Genomic DNA, 20202 nt, shown 5'->3' with positions numbered 1-20202 from the left:
GGCATGACCTCCCTCTGACAAAGCCATGCTGACTATCCCTGATCAAACATTGCCTCTCCAAGTGGAGATAGATTTTCTCCTTCAGAACTTTCTCCAATAGTTTCCTTACCACTGGTGTGAGACTCACTGGCCTGTAGTTCCCTGGCTTATCTCTACAACCCTTCTTAAATCACAGAACCACATTAGCTGTTCTCCAGTCCTCTGGCACATCCCCCGTGGCCAGAGAGGAATTAAAAATTTGGGTCAGAGCCCCTGCGATCTCCTCCCTTGCCCCCCTCAGCAGTCTGGGACACAAATCATCCAGACCTGGAGGTTTGTCCACTTTTAAGCCTGCCAACACCTCCAATACCTTGTCACTCCCTATACCAATTTGCTCAAGAACCTCACAGTGTCTCTCCCCAAGTTTGATTCCTTCATCCTCTTTCTCTTCGGTGAAGACGGATGTGAAGTGTTCGTTCAACACTCTACCCATGTCCCCTGGTTCCACCCATAGATTGCCCCCTTAGTCCCTAATGGGCCCTACTCTTTCCCTGGTTATCCTCTTTTCATTGATATACTTATAGAATATCTTGGGATTTTTCCCAACGGTACAGCTCTCACTTTCCCCAGCACTGGTGCCAGTGCCCCATGAATCAAAACCAATTTTTCCCACACCAACCTTGGCATTTAATTCTTTAATCTGATTTACCCGATGTCAATTTGTTCATGGCTCAGGTAGTGATCCAGAGACTATTACCTTTGAGTTTTGGCTTTGTAATTTAGCCCCTAGCTACTCATAATCCCTCAGCAGAACCTTTTTCCTCATTCTACCTATGTTGTTGGTACTTACTTGGACCATGATCACTAGTTCCTGACGCTCCCACTGCAATTACTCCAGCCCAAAGCAGATCTCCTAAATCCTGGCACTGGGCAGGCAAAACAGCCATCTAGTCTGCAGAGAACTGTGCCTATTGTTAGGAAATAGAGATAGTTCAAGCAAAATATATGTTTATTTGGGTGTTAGGAATAAGGTATATCTTTAAGTTTAACATTAATTTGTAACTTTTTCTATTTGTGGGTTAAAAGGTGAAACCTGGGATCTAGTTACATTTTTTGAGTGGAGACAGTGGGTCTAAATCTGTTTGTGTTCCTGAATTTCTCATGAGATTTATGACTCCTGAAGAGAAGTTAAAGCAAACACAAGAGCAAAAAAAACTGTGCTGTTGCTAAGCAACAGGGGTCCAGAAAGGGACACGCACACACATACACAGAAAAACAGCAGTCTGAGTGCAATTGGAAGACATGAAAAGGAACAGATAATAGGTGCCAAACTAAAGAAGAAAGTCCCCAGAATTCAGGGAATGGAACAGGAGAAATCACCAAGAAGATCTTCTGGTCAAAGGAAGGACAGGAACCTGGAAAAGGTACTGTTAACTGAAGTTAAGAGTGAGGAGCAGAGGAAAGCTTAAAGGAAGAAAAGCTGCAAGGAGCAGATTTAAAGCGAGAGGCCAGAAGGTCCAAAGAGATGGCTGAAGGTCTGTAACTCCTTGCTATGGCCATGTGGAGCAGTGGTGTACTGTTGACAACTGAGTCAGTGTGAGACAAGTGCGTGGAAGAAAGCTTGAATGCATGTGGTGACCCAGGGAAGAGGAGTATTGGAAAGACCGTTCGAAACTCTGGAGGTGGACACTTGCTGAAGGCAATTGAGAGAAAGCGTCGGTTTAGGAGAAAATTCCAAAGTGAGTTCTTGGAAAATTAGAGATCAGGAACCCTTGTGTGAAAGACGGAGTTCAGTGAGACCAGTTGGCTCACAGTGTGACAAGCATCTGTGGGGAGTTGAGGAGAGATCCATAGCATCTCTTTGGGGTGGCATCTGTCACTTGGTTTCAGAGTGTTTGCCTATTGGTTTACATGTTCTGTGTACTTACTGGGAACATTAAAGTATAAGGTAACTTGTGTAACTTGTGTTATCCTTATGAAACTGAATATATCTGTAAAGGCATTGTTGTGGGTGAAGGAGTATTGTAATATTGTTCATCTCTTGTTGAATAATTTATTAATTCTTTTGTTAAAAGTTCATCAGCTGACTCCTGTGACTCTGTTCAGTAGCCACTCTCCATGTATCCAAACAAAAGATAAATGTTAGTATCTGTCAAATCTGGTTCCACCTTGAGATCTGGATTGTTCAGTATTAACATCAGCTGGGATCATAATGCTATTCCCCTGACTATGCTGTCCCCAACTACCATTACATTCTTATTAACTCGCCCAACTTGAAAGGCTTCCTGTGCCATGGTCAGTTCACTCATATATCCTGCAGCTAGTGCTTTCATCCATACAGACTGCAAGGACCTCAAACCTGTTGGACAATTGCAATGGCTGAGCTCTTCCGCTTCTACCTTCTGGGTCCCCATTCCTGCCTCACTCGCAGTCACACCGTCCTGCCCCTGACCATAGACCAAATCAGAAGACCCTATCCTAAGAACTGTAACTGCCCCTGGAACAAAGTGTCCAGGTAAATTTCCCCCTCTCTGAATGCATCGCAATATCTGCAGCCTGGCTTCAAGCTCATTGATTCTGAGCCAAAAGTCCTCAAGCTGCAAACACTGAAGACGTGTTTACCCTGGATCACATCGGCATCCAGGGGTCTCATGTCCTGCAGTCGCAACACATCATCTGCCCTGTCATATTTATTATGGGTTAATTAATTTATTTTTCTTAATTACTTTATAATCAATAAGCATTGCTACTCCCAATAACATTTACTAATGCTAGTAAATGTTATTACAACTAACAAAAGCTTTTATTACAAATACTAATAAATTACATAAGTTTTGAAGATAAATGAATAAAATATTCCCCAGACAATCACTTTTCTGTTTTCCTGTGATGTTGTTATGATGTGGCAGATGATCTGTACCAGACAGACCAAATCCACAAGGGAAACTTGGCCATGCTATCACAATGGTTTTGCAATTTGTAATTATTACGAGATGTGTACACTGAATTTAGAAGTAATGAGTCAACTAAGACATTTAGAGATTTTAAAAAGTAAATTAAAATATTTATTAACGAAATAAAAGATCTCAAGCACATACATAAGACTACAATTACTTAATACCATAACAAATCCTAAAATCCCTAATTAACCTGATTCCCAATTACACACCCCCTTTAAGACAACAGTCCAAAATAGATTTTAGATTAAAAAAAACAGGAAGTTTACACAGTACCCACTTGACAGTGAAATTCCAAATGGCTTTCTCTAACTTTAGTTACTGGACAAAACAGACTTATGCACAAGTGGATGGAAGCTTCTTCAAGGCTGTTTCACATACTCCTGTTAGATCTTACATGGCCCCAAAAATGCCTTTCATTCTCCTTTATATATGTTTCTCCCTTTTTAATATATCAATTCAATTGTTCCATGTCTTTGGAACTGTACCTTTCCCATAATATAAAAACTTTCATATTGCCAATATTGTCAGTAACCTTTGGGAAAAATAAAGACAATCCTTAGCCTTACTTGTCTGGCTAGTTGTAAACAGACTAACATCCTTTGAAATCCAAACATCCGTTCACTTATCTAAAAATGCAAATTCCCTTCACACCTTACAAGCTAAGAAAGTATCCATATATACTCTTACACCTTCTGGGCCTGTTTCTGTCAGAAAGATTGCCCGATTCCTTTCCCCCGCTGCCTGATTAACAGCTGGATTATCAGGACCATCGAGGATATTATTAGCAGTGAAAACATCTCCAACTACTTCACATACCCACCAAAATCCTTTTCTCGGTCATCACACTCTCCCAGTGATAGCTGTTGACGCAGAATTTTTTGAAGGTTAGTCCACCCACATGTACAACAGCCTTTTCTCTAAAATCAGATTCTTAAGCCTGTTTCTCAGTCATAAAATATCACAGTTCCTCCGCTGGTTTGCTGGAAGCTTTTTCAACCAAGTTTATTTGGTTAGGGAAATCCACTATCCAACTTTGTTGCCAGACTGTGATATCTTTGAAGGACAGAAATACTGATGCACACACATGGGCCTGAACTTTGCGCTCATCGTGTGTGTGTGATTGGTGGACCTGGAAGCAGACGCGATATCCGCTTCTGCCCACGATCACAAGCTGAACCTGGCCAATTAAGGGGCAGCCAGCGTGAAATGTACACTGACAGTGGCTCAGCACTGCCGGAGGGAGTGGGAGTGTGAGCGTGCCCGGCGCTGGGTCCAATGGGGACCTGGAGAGGGTTTCAAAGTTATACAGGCCGCTCCCTGAAGGCTGCAGAGCTTCAGGAAGCTGCTTCAGATTGAATGGAAGGATTTTCCATTGGCAGGAGTTATGGCCTCAGGAGCCACTGCCCATGCCAGGCAGGAGGGCAATATCAGTGGGCACTCTGGACCCCCCTGCTCCTCTGATGACTGCCTGTTGTCACGACTCACTGGGAATAGTACGCTGTAATATCAAGCCCCACTGTTCCCCGAGCCATCGCAAATGTGAGAAGTTTAATCAGGCCACCAAATTGCCCCAATTCTACCTGACTGTTTAATTTAGGCTACAAGAATACGAGCACCAGGTTTGTAAACTTAACAAGGAAGTAACTGTTTATTAAACAAATTGTCTGTAACCTTTGGTAAAAGAAAGAAATATGAACTGCTAACTTTTAACTCTATAACTTAAACTCTACCGCTTCTTAACCCTGATACACAAACACACACACATACATAAGACACACAAAACATGGGTTTTAGGGGTGAGATAAAACAGTTCAATCTGCACCAATCTGGAGTTCAGGATTAGATGGTTGCTTTCTTCCAAATTCCTTGCAGGTTGTTGTGGCTGACACGAGGTGGTCTCTGGTTGAAACTTGCTTTTAATGTCACCATTGTTGATTTTTCCCCTTTTCCTCTTAACTGGGGCTTCTCTAAGAAAGTAGGATACAGCGATGTGAGGAATAGCCAGCTAGCTAGTATGGCAGGCTTACTGGAGTCTTACAAAACACAGGAGAGAGCGGTTTCAGGTCTGTTCTCTTTTCAGGTTAGGAGCTGATATACTGCACTATCCTCACGCCGAACCTGGCTACTTGGCCAGGAACCAATCAAAATGCCGTCACTCGGCAGCCCCCTCTTAAACCAGGTCTCCTTTCCAGCACCATCCTGTCCAACCTGACACACACTCTTTCAGGGGATAGCAACATTGTAGATTTTCTTCTTCCTGCTCTGGTGAACATCTCTTTTAAACTGTAGCCATGGTAGTTTTTAAAGCCACAGTCCAAGAAAAAATAAGAAAATGTTCTTTACACTGTGCATTCTCCTAGAGGCAGTGAGTGCCCAGCGGGAAATCCTAACGCTGCAGGATGGTAAGAGCAGGCCACCTCACCAAACCGAGAAGATACGGATGGAGGTGGCTGTGCATAATGCTGTGCACTGTACATGGATCCAGTGCTGGAAAAGGTTCAATGACCTTTTGCGCTTCACAAGGGTGAGAACTGACTTGGCATGGAGCTGTGTAGGGATGTCCTGGAGGGTGGCCACACTTCATAGCGCTCAGACATCTGAGGTGCAGAGCACCAAATGGCACTTAATCCTGTGCCATCCAAAGCTGGGAAATGTGGCCACTTGGCTCGGGTGTGTACAAAGGTGGGGTGTGCCAATCCGATGGATGTCTCAACCTGGGTCTTGTGGGGGTGAGGGGTAGTGAGGGGGGTGCGAGGCAGGTGTGGTGTGATAGGTAGAGGGGGGACTAATGAGAGCACATTTTCTGTGCAGGAAAAGAGAAGCCATAATGTGCAGGAGCATGCATGAACAGGTGGTGGAGTAGCCAAGCCCCTGATCCTCTCCAAGTTTGAGATGGACATGGAATGCAAGCGTGGAGCAAGGTCCACAGATCATGGAGAGGCAGAAGTCTCGGAAGAAGGTAAGAGTCCAGTGGACAGGTGAGAGACCTGGCGGAGATCCATGATGTTCTGCGTGCCATGGTCTCTGTCTTGGTAGAGCCCATGTGGAGCATGAGCACTGCATTGACCCGGAACTCCAACTGCACAACCTCTTCCATGGAGAGAATGGTGACTCTCATGGAGAGGCAGCTCAAGGAACAGAATCAGGGCTTTCTGGGATTGCGTTCAGACCCACAAGCCCTCACACTGGTACTCCAGCAGATCACTAGCACCTCTCAAGGTGCTCCGGACGAAGGCAGAATCTCCTCCGCCCTTCTGCCAGTGGCTGTCACATCTGATGAGGCTGTGATGACTGAGGAATGCCCAGCCATGGTGCTGGACGCATCCTTGCATGTGGCACCTGCACAGGCCCTGCCAGCCAGAGGACGGCTGCCAAGGTCATCAAGGCCGACAGGACATCAGGGTCAGCAGCTGCCTCTCATGCCACTGACAGCGAGGGGAACACCAAGACATAGCACTCACAAGCAGAAGTTTAATGCACTGTGAAACATGAGGGGTTGTCATGGGTGATAGAACTTTCATTAATATGTCTGCATTGTACAATTTGTGTTTCTGGCACCACTATACAAATATCTCATTATGTGTAATGGTCTGGATGTGCTTGATGTTTTTCATAGGTGTTGGGCATGGGGGTTACTCATGACAGACAGGAAGGGCTGCAAACTTTATTTCAAAGGTCGTTACTTGACATAAGGGTGAAGGATGGTCTCATCAGGAACAGTCAGTAAGATGGCATCACCCTTGCCCTCACTGTAAATCCTGCCCTGGAGGCCTGGCTAAAAGAACGGAAAATCAAGGCCTCGCTGGTCTCCCTGCCTCCCATAAGGCTTCCCACTTCTGCATCCATGTCCTCAGCCTGGGGTCCACCCTAGGCTCCTCCTCAGGCCCATCACTTGAGTCGTCCTCTGTGGCCTGTGGAGCAACCTCATTGTCTTCATCCTCCAGTGGGTCCCCCGTTGACAGAGCCAGAGTGTGCAGTGGACAACAACAATAAGCGAGATGAATTCTGGAGGATATTGCAGTTCTCCCCCTGATCGGTCCAGGCAGTGGAACCTCATCGTGAGCAACCCAATGATCCTCTCAATTACTGCCCTGGTAGAGCCATGACTTCTATTGTACCTCTCCTCCGCTTCTGTCTTTGGATGCCCGAGTGGTGTCATGAGCCACCTATTCAGGGGAATATACTTTATCATCCAGGAGCCAACCATCCAACTGAGCTGGAGCAACGAAGAGTTTTGGCACCTGCCAGTGCCACAGAATATATGCTTCATGGAAGTTGCCAGGGTACCTGACACAGACCTGCAATATCTGAGTCTGTGGTCGCAAACAACCTGGACGTTCAGAGATTAGGACCACTTTCTATTGATGAAGGCTCACCCGCTGGCACCTTTATGACCATATGCGAGCAATATATGGCACCCTGGATGTGGGGGAGCCCAGCAATTGTAATGAAGCCTCTGGCTCACCCAGCCTGGCTGGCTCTGTCAGTCTGGAAATGAATGAAGTGACCCGTCTGAACAGAGCATCAGTGACCAGCTTGATGCAGCTGGAGGCAGCAGATTGGGAGATACCACATGGATCTCCCACTGAGCCCTGGGAAGAACCAGAAGCGAAAAGGTTCAGGGCCACTGTAACCTTAGGAGCCACTGGTATAGGGCCATCTACGTAGGAGATGTCGAGAGTGTCCCCTCTGCCTGTGACCCTATCACCTCCGGCTCTACAGGCTGAAGAGGATGCAGCTGCCCACCTCAGGAGATCCAAAGCGGGCTGGGGCCCTCAAGGCCTCAGATCTCCATAGGACGTCCACCAAGGTCATCACAGGAATGGGGCTTAGCAGTCAGCAGGCTGCCTCCACCTCTGCTGCCAATATCCAGGATACACCAAGACGTAGCATTAGGGTGAGAAAAATTAAGAAATATGAATGGCTAAATGGTGGCATGGGTGTTCATTTACTGTAGATATCTTTCATCTTTGAGTTCATAATAATGGTCACATTATGTGAATGCCTGTTACATATGAATCTTCGCACCCTCTTATTGAGGGGCTGACCTGAGCTCCCACTCTGAGCCTCCCTGTGTGAGACTCAGATTCAGTGGTGTTTAGCAGACTCACGTTAGTCACATACCCCTTGTGTCATGTAAGGGAGATGTGTCAAGCCATATCCTGAAAGTGTCTGCACGTTGAGTTCTGATCCTTTAATCCTTGCTAAACACCATGGAATTATGTGTGGTCATGTGTCTTGATAGTTTAAAAATAACATTGTATCATCAACACTGAGCTGTGTTCAGTGAGTGTGAAATCACATGACCTGCACCCATTATAGTCTCAATAACCATGTGTGAATCTCTGTGGCTGGACAAAGTGTCTCCTTCAGGTAGTAACGACTGTACAAAGTGAAGCTGATGCAGGCCGTGTGCTGGATGCTGCCTTTCACCTCGCACACCAGCTCGATGCAGCTTTGGGTGCTGACCTTCCCAAGAATGAGGGCCTTGTGATCCTCGAGGGCTGAGGGTCTGAGGCTGAATGCAATGTCACTTCTGATCACTGACACGGTGCTAAGGGACAGGAGAAATACATTCGGATCGCCTTGTCTGGACCTTACTCCTGCTGGAACCTTGTGGCTATCAGTGTGTCACGGGCACCTCTTCCACCTCCCACCACTGCGAGGGTATTCTCAGCTGGAAGATGACCATCGTCACCCTCTTCAGGTTCCTGCCCCTCCAAGTTTCACTGTCCGAGGAAATCTCTGCCTCCTCCATGTCTGGCAAGAGATCTCCCCTTTGAAGAGCCCTTCTTCTCCTCAATCTGAGATCTGCCATCAAGAATTGACCTTGACCCCAATCCTGCTTCTTCCTGTGGACAGATAGATCCAAGAGATGAACGTAGCTTGACCAACTATTACAGACCTCCCACTCTCAGCCAGGAAGCCACTGGCATGGCCTTGGGTTGTGCTTGCGCTAGCCGTCTCACTGTTCCAGCCTTGGAGCTGAGACGCTCCCTCACAGATCATCGGTGTCTAAGGAGCCACCCCAACACCTGACACCTCAATCCCATGGAGGATAGAAGGAGTTTCAGCACTGCCATGCAAAGGCACTCATAGGCTGCCTGATTAGGTCAGGGATTACTCCTGCTTTGCACTTTTGGAATGATTGGATCCTTGTGCCCTGTGACCCGAGTCAAATGGACAATGCGGTTTGCAGTGTTTGATAGATCTTCTTGCATATATCCAGCAGCTGACCTCCCTTAATGGCTGGCTGCCTCTTCCTATCTCCCATTCTTCTGATGGTTAAATACTCAATGAGACCACCTGTAATGTGACACCAATGCCGGCTGCAGTCTCGAGTAAAAGCACACCACGAGCTACTGGTTCCAACTGTAAATTCTCAATCAAGTGTTGATGACCTTCTATCTGCTGAGCCTTCATCTCCAAGTTGAGAATCTAGTAAATATGAGGCTGCCCCCTGAAAGGGCCCTGGGTCCAGCCGGGGGCTCCTCCCACACTGCCTCCGTCCCCTCCCATGGTGATTTTTTTTTAGTTTTATTTTTAAACTGCATAAGTGACTCAGGGTCTCAAGATGGTGTTGCTGCATTTCTACTTCCGGATCAGCTTTGACCCTCCCCCTGTCACCGTCCATGTTCCTCTGATCATCCTGGAACCCTACGATGTTCAGGTGGACCCCCCTCCGGTCACTCTCCAGCCTCCTCCAGTAACCCTGGAGCCCAAAGTATTTGTTGTGGACATTCCTGCTCTCCCCATTGAACCCATCACTGTGGATTCCCCGTGCCCCATGTGGACATCGCCCCTCCCCATCTCGAGGCTGTGTGCACGGTCACATATAGAGGGCATCCCACCACCCCCACCCTCAATCCCCCCCACCACCGAGAGCTTTGAGTACTCCCCCCTTTATTACATTTTCCCCATTTACAGGTTAGAGAAATGGTCATGGTTGGGAGGGATCATCTGCAGCCAGTACCGAGCCAGCTACCCCTGGGATCACCGATCACTGTGTGTGAGGCACTAGCCACACCCTGCACACAAACTGTCCACTGCTCCCATTGAACAGCCAGGCCTTACCCTCCCTGGACTGGGACCACGATGCATGTGCCCTGCGAGGCACCGTAGCAGCCTGCAAAACCCCAGGATGGCCTCAAATATCTCACCCTGACCATTTGGCCTCAGCCCCAGGACTATGATTATCTGATACACACCTTCCCCTCCCCACAAAGTAATGAGTTTCTGTATTCCCCTTCTCTCTTGTGCATCACTCATTCCCCCTTCCCCCAGTCATGAGTCTGCATCTCACTGCCTCTCAATGCCACACTCACTCCACCCATCCCCCTCCTGAGAATCCGTGCACCCCTTCCATGTCATGGTCCCTCCACCACCTCGAGTCATCCTCCTGCCTGCCATCCCTCTTTCCTTTATTCCTATTACTGCCACCCACCTCCAGCCTTCTCTTTGCCTGCCAATCCCTCCCATTCCCTTATTCCCTTCACCCTCATGTCTCTGCCTATTCCCAACACTCCCCACCCCTAGCCACCAGCCCCATGCTGGTCTCTGCTGGTAGAGTGTAACCCTACCTGCACCCCACAGCACCCAGTGTGAGAAGCCCGGCCTGTGCCCCACAGCACCCAGTTCAAATGAAGACTGTCCCAAAGGAGCAGCTCTCTCCTTCCCCAGTACTGGTGCCCGTGCCCCATAAATCGAAACCCATTCCTCCCAAACAATCTTTGAGCCATGCATTTGCCTCTCTAATCTTATTTACCCTACACTAATTTGCAAGTGGCTCAGGTAGTAATCAAGAGATTATTACCTTTGTAGTTCTGCTTTTTAAATTTAGATCTGAGCTGCTCGTAGTCCCTCAGCAGAATCTCCTTCTTAGTCCTACCTATGTCATTGGTACCTACGTGGACTATGACCACAGGATCCTTCCCCTCCCACTCCAAGTTCCTCTCCAGACCAGAAATGTCCTTAACCTTGGTACCAGTAGGCAACACAGCTTCGGGACTCTCTGTCTTTGCTGCAGAGGACAGTATTTGTTCCCCTAACTGTGCTATCCCTTATTACTAAGACATTTTTCTTTTCTCCCCTCACTTGTCTGGCTCTCGGTTACATGGTACTGTGGTCAGTTCACTCATCCTCCCTGCAGTCTGTGCCCTCATCCATACCGGGAGCAAGAACTTCATACCTATTGGACAAGGGCACTGGCTGAGGCTCCTCTAATACTAAATTCTGGATCCCCATACCTGCCTCACTTGCAGGTACACCCTCCTGTCCCTGACCACAATCCAAATTTAATGTTATTAATCTAAGGGGTGTGACTGTCTCCTGAAACACTGTCCAGGTAACTCTCTCCTTCCCTGATGTGTCGTAGTGTTCGCATCTCGAACTCCAGCTCATTAACTCTGAGCCAAAGTTCCTCGAGTAGCCAACACTTACTGTAGATGTGGTCACTGTGCGTCGCACCACTGTCCACCAGACCCCATATACTACAGCTGCAACACATTGCCTGCCCAGCCATCTCTATTCTATTTAATTAATTAATTTGGATGACAAATTTTTTAAAAGTGAATTTCTTAACCGTACTCTTCAGCCGTAATAACATCTCCTGATTTAAACCCCTTGGGCAATCAAAAGAGGCACAGAAGAGATACCCACCAATCACCTACCTGTTTTCCTTTGATGTTAGGTTCTGACAGGTAGAAACAGGGCAGTTTTTATCTCCTGACATTGCTGCCCTTCTCACACAGGTCCTTCTCACACAGGTCCGCTCTCCTTATGGGTTCTCTCTCTCCAACTTCCGTGCTGCTTTATGGGCTCTCTCTCTCTCTCCAGACTCCACGCTGCTTCATGGACTCTCTCTCTCCGAGCTCCGCGCTACTTTATGGGGTCTCTTGTAAAACCATTTACATTTATCTTATATTCTAACATTCAGCATAAGTGTGAGGGAAATGTGAATTAACAAGCCAACTGTAGTTGAACACCCCACGTTACACAATAAATGCCAAATGCGACCAAAATAGATCCCATGAATTTTCAACAATCCACCCAGATGTCAGTCACACTGTGAGTCAGCCAATCTCATCAAAACTTTGCCTCTCTCACAAGGATTTCTAATCTTCACTTTCAAAGATCTCGCCTTGGAATTCTCTCCAAACCTCACTCCAACTCAGGTGGCTTCAACGATGGACCAACTTGCAAGGTTTCAATCGCATCTCTGGAGATTCTGTTAACATAGAAACTAGGAGCAGGAGTAGGCCATTTGGCCCTTCGAGCCTGCTCCTCCATTCATTATGATCATGACTGATCATCCAACTCAATAGCCTGCTCCCACTTTCTTCCCATACCCTTTGATCCCTTTCGCCCCAAGAGCTATATCTAACTCCTTCTTGAAAACATACAATGTTTTGGCCTCAACTACTTTCTGTGGTAACGAATTCCACAGGCTCACCACTCTCTGGGTGAAGAAATTTCTCCTCATCTCAGTCCTAAGTGGCCTACCCCATATCCTCAAACTGTAACCCTTGGTTCTGGACTCCCCCACCATCGGGAATATCCTTCCTCCATCTACCCTGTCTAGTCCTGTTAGAATTTTACATTTTTCTCTGAGATCCCCCCTCATTCTTCTGAAATCTAGCGAATATAATCCTAAACGACTCAATCTCTCCGCACATGTCAGTCCCGCCATCCAAGGAATCAGTAGGGTAAACCTTCTTTGCACTCCCTCTATAGCAAGAACATCCTTCCTCAGATAAGGAGACCAAAACTGCAGACAATATTCCAGGTGTGGTTTCACCAAGGCCCTGTACAATTGCAGCAAGACATCCCTGCTCCTGTACTCGAATCCTCTGGCTATGAAGGCCAACATACCATTTGCCTTCTCTACCGCCTGCTGCACCTGCATGCTTACCTTCAGCGATTGTTGTACGAGGACACCCAGGTCTCATTGCACATTCCCCTCTCTCAATTTATAGCCATTCAGATAATAATCTGCCTTCCTGTTTTTGCCACCAAAGTGGATAACTCCACACTTATCCACATTATACTGCATCTGCCATGCATTTGCCCACTCAGTTCAATTCTCGAGTATGCTCAAACACTAGCTCACAAGCACAATTTCAGCTCTTCGGCTGTGCTAAGCAGAATATCACTGCTCCCAACTGGTATCTTTGCTTCAATAACCCACAGCACAGAATCGTCAATGTTCAGCTGTCTTCTTGGATCTTCAGAGCTTCTCTCCAGCCCAGTTCACTTAAAGTCTGCTCCCTATAGCCCTTTCTCTAATTGGAGCCTATTTCTCTGCTCCTCTCTTTTCTTAATCTAACTGGGACCTGTTTCTGTCCCCTGTCTTTGGGCCCTTACCTGGGACTTCCTTTTGGGACCTCTCCCTGTTCTTCTCCTTTATGTGCTGGCTGGGACACCTCTTGGGACCTCTCCCATCTCCCTTGTTCCCTGCCTAGGACACTTTCCAGTTATGGCGCTCAGCACCTGGTCACCTGACTCAGGTTTTCGTGTCCCTCTTCTTCTGCACAAGTGCACAGGGCCAGTCCTCAGCCCAAATAACATAAGATGTAGAATAACACATGTGGAGCCTGTTCCTGGCCTGCGCACGTGCAGGAAGCCCAAGGTTTGTCAGGACTTAAGAGTTCCTGACCTCCGTGCTCAAGATCAAGATAAGTTGGCTTGCATAACAATGTGAATAAACAAACTTCTTTATTTAAACCCAAGAAAAGCTTGCTGCTGGTTATTCAAGTTGTCCGCACACCCAGGGGTTAAGAAACACACATCTTCCTTTTCAAATACACACTGATTATAGACAGCAAGGGAAGGGAATGGGGGTTTCAGTTCTCTCTCATCCCTGTCCATGACACAGTTGATTGCCATTTAAAATGTCTCCTAGGCTCATTAAAAAGGCTGCATGGCATTTCAGTGGCTGGCACTTCGACTAACATCCCCTCCTAAACAGCAACCAGCTGTTTGGGAGGACACACTGAATTAATGTCAATTTCAAATATTACTTAAAGGGATATTTACCATTTAAAGGAATGCAGACTATTTCATGGCTATTGCTGCTGGAGCCTCCAAGAGATATCAGGCGATCTGTTCAGACACTTCATCAAGATTTCACCAACGCTGGACTAACATTTATTCCAGAAATTCTCTGAGCACTACACCTGAAAATAAACTAAGTCCCATACTTTATTGGCCACTTTACATGAATCTCCAGAGGTCCCCAGCATCACAGATGCCAGTCTTTAGCCTATTTGATTCATTCTATATTATACCAAAATAAGGCTGATTGCACTGGATACAGAAAGGGACATAGGTGTGAAATATCTTGGCTGTCATACTTGAAAACCTGTGCTCCATGACTAACCACACCATAGCCAAACTGTTCCAATACTGCTACAAATCTGACATTTACCCAATGTGTAAATTTGTAATCTGGCCACTTATCGCCTCCTCAGTCTATTCTCAATCATCAGCAAAGGGATGGAAGGTGTCATTGACAGTGCTATTCAGCAGCATTAACTCCCCTGCCCACTGATACTCAGTTTGGGTTCTGCCAGGAACACTCAGCTCCTGACTTATTACAGCCTGCACATACAAACATGGACAAAGAAGCTAAATTCCAGAGGTGAGGTGAAAACGACCCATGACCCATTGTGGTATTCGAGAACTCTAGAAAAATTGAAATGAATGGGAATCAGTGGAGAAGTCTCCACAGGTTGGAACCAAACTTAGCATAATGGAAGATGATTTTGTTTGTTGCAGGCCAATCATCTCAGCCCTGGGCCATTGGTGTAGAAATTTCTCAGGGTAGTGTCCTAAGCCCAACCATATTCAGCTGCTCCATCAATGACCTTCCTCCATCATAAGGTCAGAAATGAGGATGTCTGCTGTTGGTTGAATGGTGTCAGTCTCATTCACAAATCCTAAATCATTAAACAATCCAGGCCCACAATGCAGCAAGATCTAGACAGCATTCAGGCTTCAGCTGTTAAATGGCAGGGAACAGTCACAACACACAAGTACCAGGAAATGCCTTTCACCAACAATAGAACATCTAACCATTTCCCTTTGACATTCAACAGTATTACCATTCCTGAATTCCACACCAGCAACATCTTGGACAGTTCTTCCCAGACTATTTTCCAATGTGATCCCATTTTAACGTTTGAAAATTAACATGATCCCAGATTCCAACCAAAGCAAAACAGCAACAGTGTAACATCCAGAACTTAATTATTAAACTGTTTTCAGGTTAAATTGGCTTCTTTGCCTTTGTAATTGGCTGGCTCACCTTAGGAGATGCTCTTTGAGTTTGTCCAGAGATGGTTAACACCCTTTTAATTTGAACTTGTTGCTATGATAGCTCTGATTTTCGACATTAGAAAGATGATTGTGGTTTCCTGGCATATTCCTTGTGAACGGTCAGTCTCAAAGTGTCACTTGAACTTGTTTGGCTTTGCTCTTTTGCCAGACTGCACTCGGAGACAAATGAGGCATCTTGGCTTTTCCTTAGATTTGCAGACACAAACCCATATTCGAGGAAAGCCTCATGGTATTTACCAACACGTTTCTTAACTTTGTGTTTTTCATTTGCAATGGAGTAAAAAAGCTCACTGCTGGAGGTAGAAACTCTGCATTAAAATTTGTTTGTTGGCAAGTCGCTGTTAATTATCAAAATGACTCTCCAAGAGGCTGCTGAGCAGCAGAGGAGCACCAGGCGAATCAGGAGCTCTGGAACTTTCTGCAGTGGCTCTTTCCCAGCCCCCTCACCCCAGTCTTCTAACCACAACTCCTCCTCCCCCTAACTCACTCATCCTCCAATCACAGCTCCTCCTCTCCTGAACCCATTCATCCTCCAGTCACAGCTCCTCCTCTCCCTAACTCACTCATCCTCCAATCATAGCTCCTCCTCCCCCTAACTCACTCATCCTCCAATCACAGCTCCTCCTCCCCCTAACTCACTCATCCTCCAATCACAGCTCCTCCTCTCCCTAACCCACTCATCCTCCAGTCACAGCTCCTCCTCTCCCTAACTCACTCATCCTCCAGTCACAGCTCCTCCTCCCCCTAACTCACTCATCCTCCAATCACAGCTCCTCCTCTCCCTAACTCACTCATCCTCCAATCACAGCTCCTCCTCTCCTGAACCCACTCATCCTCCAGTCACAGCTCCTCCTCTCCCTAACTCACTCATCCTCCAGTCACAGCTCCTCCTCCCCCTAACTCACTCATCCTCCAATCACAGCTCCTCCTCTCCCTAACTCACTCATCCTCCAATCACAGCTCCTCCTCTCCTGAACCCACTCATCCTCCAGTCACAGATCCTCCTCTCCCTAACTCACTCATCCTCCAGTCACAGCTCCTCCTCCCCCGAACTCACTCATCCTCCAATCACAGCTCCTCCTCTCCCTAACTCACTCATCCTTCAATCACAGCTCCTCCTCTCCTGAACCCACTCATCCTCCAATCACAGCTCCTCCTCTCCCTAACTCACTCATCCTCCAATCGGAGCTCCTCCTCTCCCTAACTCACTCATCCTCCAATCACAGCTCCTCCTCTCCTGAACCCACTCATCCTCCAGTCACAGCTCCTCCTCTCCCTAACTCACTCATTCTCCAATCACAGCTCCTCCTCTCCCTAACTCACTCATCCTCCAATCACAGCTCCTCCTCTCCCTAACTCACTCATCCTCCAATTACAGCTCCTCCTCCCCCTAACTCACTCATCCTCCAATCACAGCTCCTCCTCTCCCTAAACCACATCCTCCAATCACAGCTCCTCCTCTCCCTTGCCCACATCCTCCAATCACAGCTTCTCCTCACCCTAACTCACTTATCCTCCAATCACAGCTCCTCCTCTCCCTAACTCACTCATCCTCCAATCACAGCTCCTCCTCTCCCTAACTCACTCATCCTCCAATCACAGCTCCTCCTCTCCCTAACTCACTCATTCTCCAATCACAGCTCCTCCTCTCCCTAACTCACTCATCCTCCAATCACAGCTCCTCCTCACCCTAACTCACTTATCCTCCAATCACAGCTCCTCCTCTCCTGAACCCACTCATCCTCCAATCACAGCTCCTCCTCTCCCTAACCCACATCCTCCAATCACAGCTCCTCCTCACCCTAACTCACTTATCCTCCAATCACAGCTCCTCCTCTCCCTAACTCACTCATCCTCCAATCACAGCTCCTCCTCTCCCTAACTCACTCATTCTCCAATCACAGCTCCTCCTCTCCCTAACTCACTCATCCTCCAATCACAGCTCCTCCTCACCCTAACTCACTTATCCTCCAATCACAGCTCCTCCTCTCCTGAACCCACTCATCCTCCAATCACAGCTCCTCCTCTCCCTAACCCACATCCTCCAATCACAGCTCCTCCTCTCCTGAACCCACTCATCCTCCAATCACAGCTCCTCCTCTCCCTAACCCACATCCTCCAATCACAGCTCCTCCTCACCCTAACTCACTTATCCTCCAATCACAGCTCCTCCTCTCCCTAACTCACTCATCCTCCAATCACAGCTCCTCCTCTCCCTAACTCACTCATCTTCCAATCACAGCTCCTCCTCTCCCTAACTCACTCATCCTTCAATCACAGCTCCTCCTCTCCCTAACCCACATCCTCCAATCACAGCACCTCCTCTCCCTAACCCACTGATTCTCCAATCACAGTTCCTCCCCTTTCCCATTGTTTGAGTTTATTAACATGCTCATGTCATACACCACCCACCTAGCCTTTTACACCCCTCATCAAAATGGGTAAAAACTTTAGTTCCAATAGAAATATCACTAATTAAACAGTTTTTTAACACTTAAAAATGAGGAATTGTTTGTGGAGGCACAGACCTCAAAATACTGTAAAACAACTGTACCAATGGCTATCCAGGAAAACGAATTATCTCTCTCCGGTTGGGATTATTTCACAAACAGTGTTATCTGCTGATCACCGGGAACCAATCCTCGGCCACACGGTGTCCATAAAAATAATTGTAAACCATCCAATTTTAACACTCAGTTATTTTACGTATAAAAACCTCCCTGTCTTGATTGCAAGCACATGATGGTGCTTTACCCTCCCCTCCCTTCCCCAACCCACCAAAATGGGGATCAATTGAGTTGATCGAGCCAAACAAGCTCTCGCATTCACCCCTCTCTATTGTGTAACTCAGCTAATCAGTATGCAATTAGAAGGTGGGACTTCTACTGAGCAAACTATTGGGATTAAAGGGTGACAAGTCCCCAGGACCTGATGGCCTACATCCCAGGGTCTTAAAGGAAGTGGCAGCGGAGATAATGGATGCATTGGCTATAATATTCCAAAATTCCCTGGATTCTGGAAAGGTTCCAGTGGATTGGAAAAATGCTAATATAACACCCTTATTCAAAAAGAGGGGGAGGCAGAAAGTAGGAAACTATAGACCAGTTAGTTTAACATCTGTCATTGGGAAATTGTTGGAATTCATTATTAAGGTAGTAGTAATGGGGCATTTGGAAAGTCGATTGCAATCCGAGAGAATCAGCATGGTTTTATAAAGAGTAAATCATGTTTGACTAATTTGCTAGAGTTCTTTGAAGATGTGACCAGCAAAGTGGGTAATGGGGATCTTGTGGATGTAGTATATCTGGACTTCCAGAAGGCCTTTGATAAGGTGCCGCACACAAGACAAGATCACATGGAGTAATATATTACCTTGGATAGAGGATTGGCTAACCAACAGAAAGCAGAGAGTCGGGATAAATGGATCTTTTTCTGGATGGCAAGCTGTAACTAGTGTGGTGCCACAGGGTTCAGTCCTTGGGCCCCAACTATTTACACTCTATATTAATGACTTGGATTCAGGGATAGAAGGTACTATAGCTACATTTGCAGATGACACCCAAATAGGTGGGAAAGTAAGTTGCAAGGAAGAAATAAGAAATTTACAAATGGATATGGACAAGTTAGGTGAATGGGCCAAAATTTGGCAGATGGAGTTTAAAGTGGATAAGTGTGAGGTTATCATTTTGTTCGGAAGAATAAAAAGGCAACTGCTTCAGTGCAGAGGGATTGGGGTGTCCTCGTGCATGAATCGCTGAAAACTAGTATGCAGGTACAGCATAAAGAAGACAAATAGAATTTTGGTATTTATTGCTAAAGGCATAGAGTATAAAATAGGGAAGTGTTGTTGCAACTGTACAAGGCATTGGTGAGACCGCACCTGGAGTACTGTGCACAGCCTTGGTCCCCTTACTTGAGGAAGGATATAGTTGCACTGGAGGCGGTTCAGAGGAGATTCACTAGATTGATTCCAGAGATGCGGGGCTTGTCTTACGAGGAGAGATTGAGCAGTTTAGATCTATACTCGCTAGAGTTTAGAAGGATGAGAGGAGATCTAATTGATGTATATAAGATGCTAAAGGGGATAAACAAAATAGACGTGGAGTGGATGTTTCCCCTTGTGGGGCATTCTAGAACAAGAGGCCATAGTTTTAGGCTAAGGGGTGGTAGATTTAAATCAGAGATGAGGAGGAATTACTTTTCTCAAAGGGTCGTGAATCTGTGGAATTCACTACCTCAGAGTGCAGTGGATGCCAGGATGCTGAATAAATTTAAGGAGGAGATACACAGATTTTTAATTAGTAACGGGTTGAAAGGTTATGGGGAGAGGGCGGGAAATTGGAGTTGAGGACAAAATGAGATCAGCCATGATCAAAATGAATGGCGGGGCAGGTTCGAGGGGCTGAATTGCCTACTCCTGCTCCTAGTTCTTATGTTCTTATGTATTTGATGGAAAACAAACTAAAGAGAGGTAATCACCAGTTTTTGGGCTTGAAGCTCATCTTAGCTATGATCCCAATTATTCTTCCCATGGCCCTATATGAGGACTTGACCCATGGTTTGGGAATTCTAATCTTGGGGGCCACCATTAACCATAAACTGAACTTGACCAGCCACATAAATACTGTGACAGTAAGAGCAATATTCACCACCTGACTCCCCAAAGCCTGTCCACCATTAGCCAGATGTTGTGAGTGTGATGGAATGCTCTCCACTTCCCTGGACAAGTGAAACTCCAACAACATTCAAGAAGTTCGATACCATCCAGGACAAAGCAGCCCGCATGATTGACACCCCATCCATCACGTTAAACATTCGCTCCCTCACTGATGCGCAGGGTGTAATTTTCCGTGCCCTTTGGCGTTGGGCATCATGGCAGACTTGAGCAGACAATATGGCGGGAAGGCCAAAAATCGGTTTCATGATG

Source organism: Carcharodon carcharias, chromosome 23, assembly GCF_017639515.1.
Source record: "Carcharodon carcharias isolate sCarCar2 chromosome 23, sCarCar2.pri, whole genome shotgun sequence".
NCBI classification, from domain to species: domain Eukaryota; kingdom Metazoa; phylum Chordata; class Chondrichthyes; order Lamniformes; family Lamnidae; genus Carcharodon; species Carcharodon carcharias.
The sequence above is the reverse complement of the archived record's forward strand: the minus strand, read 5'-3'. Positions refer to the sequence as shown.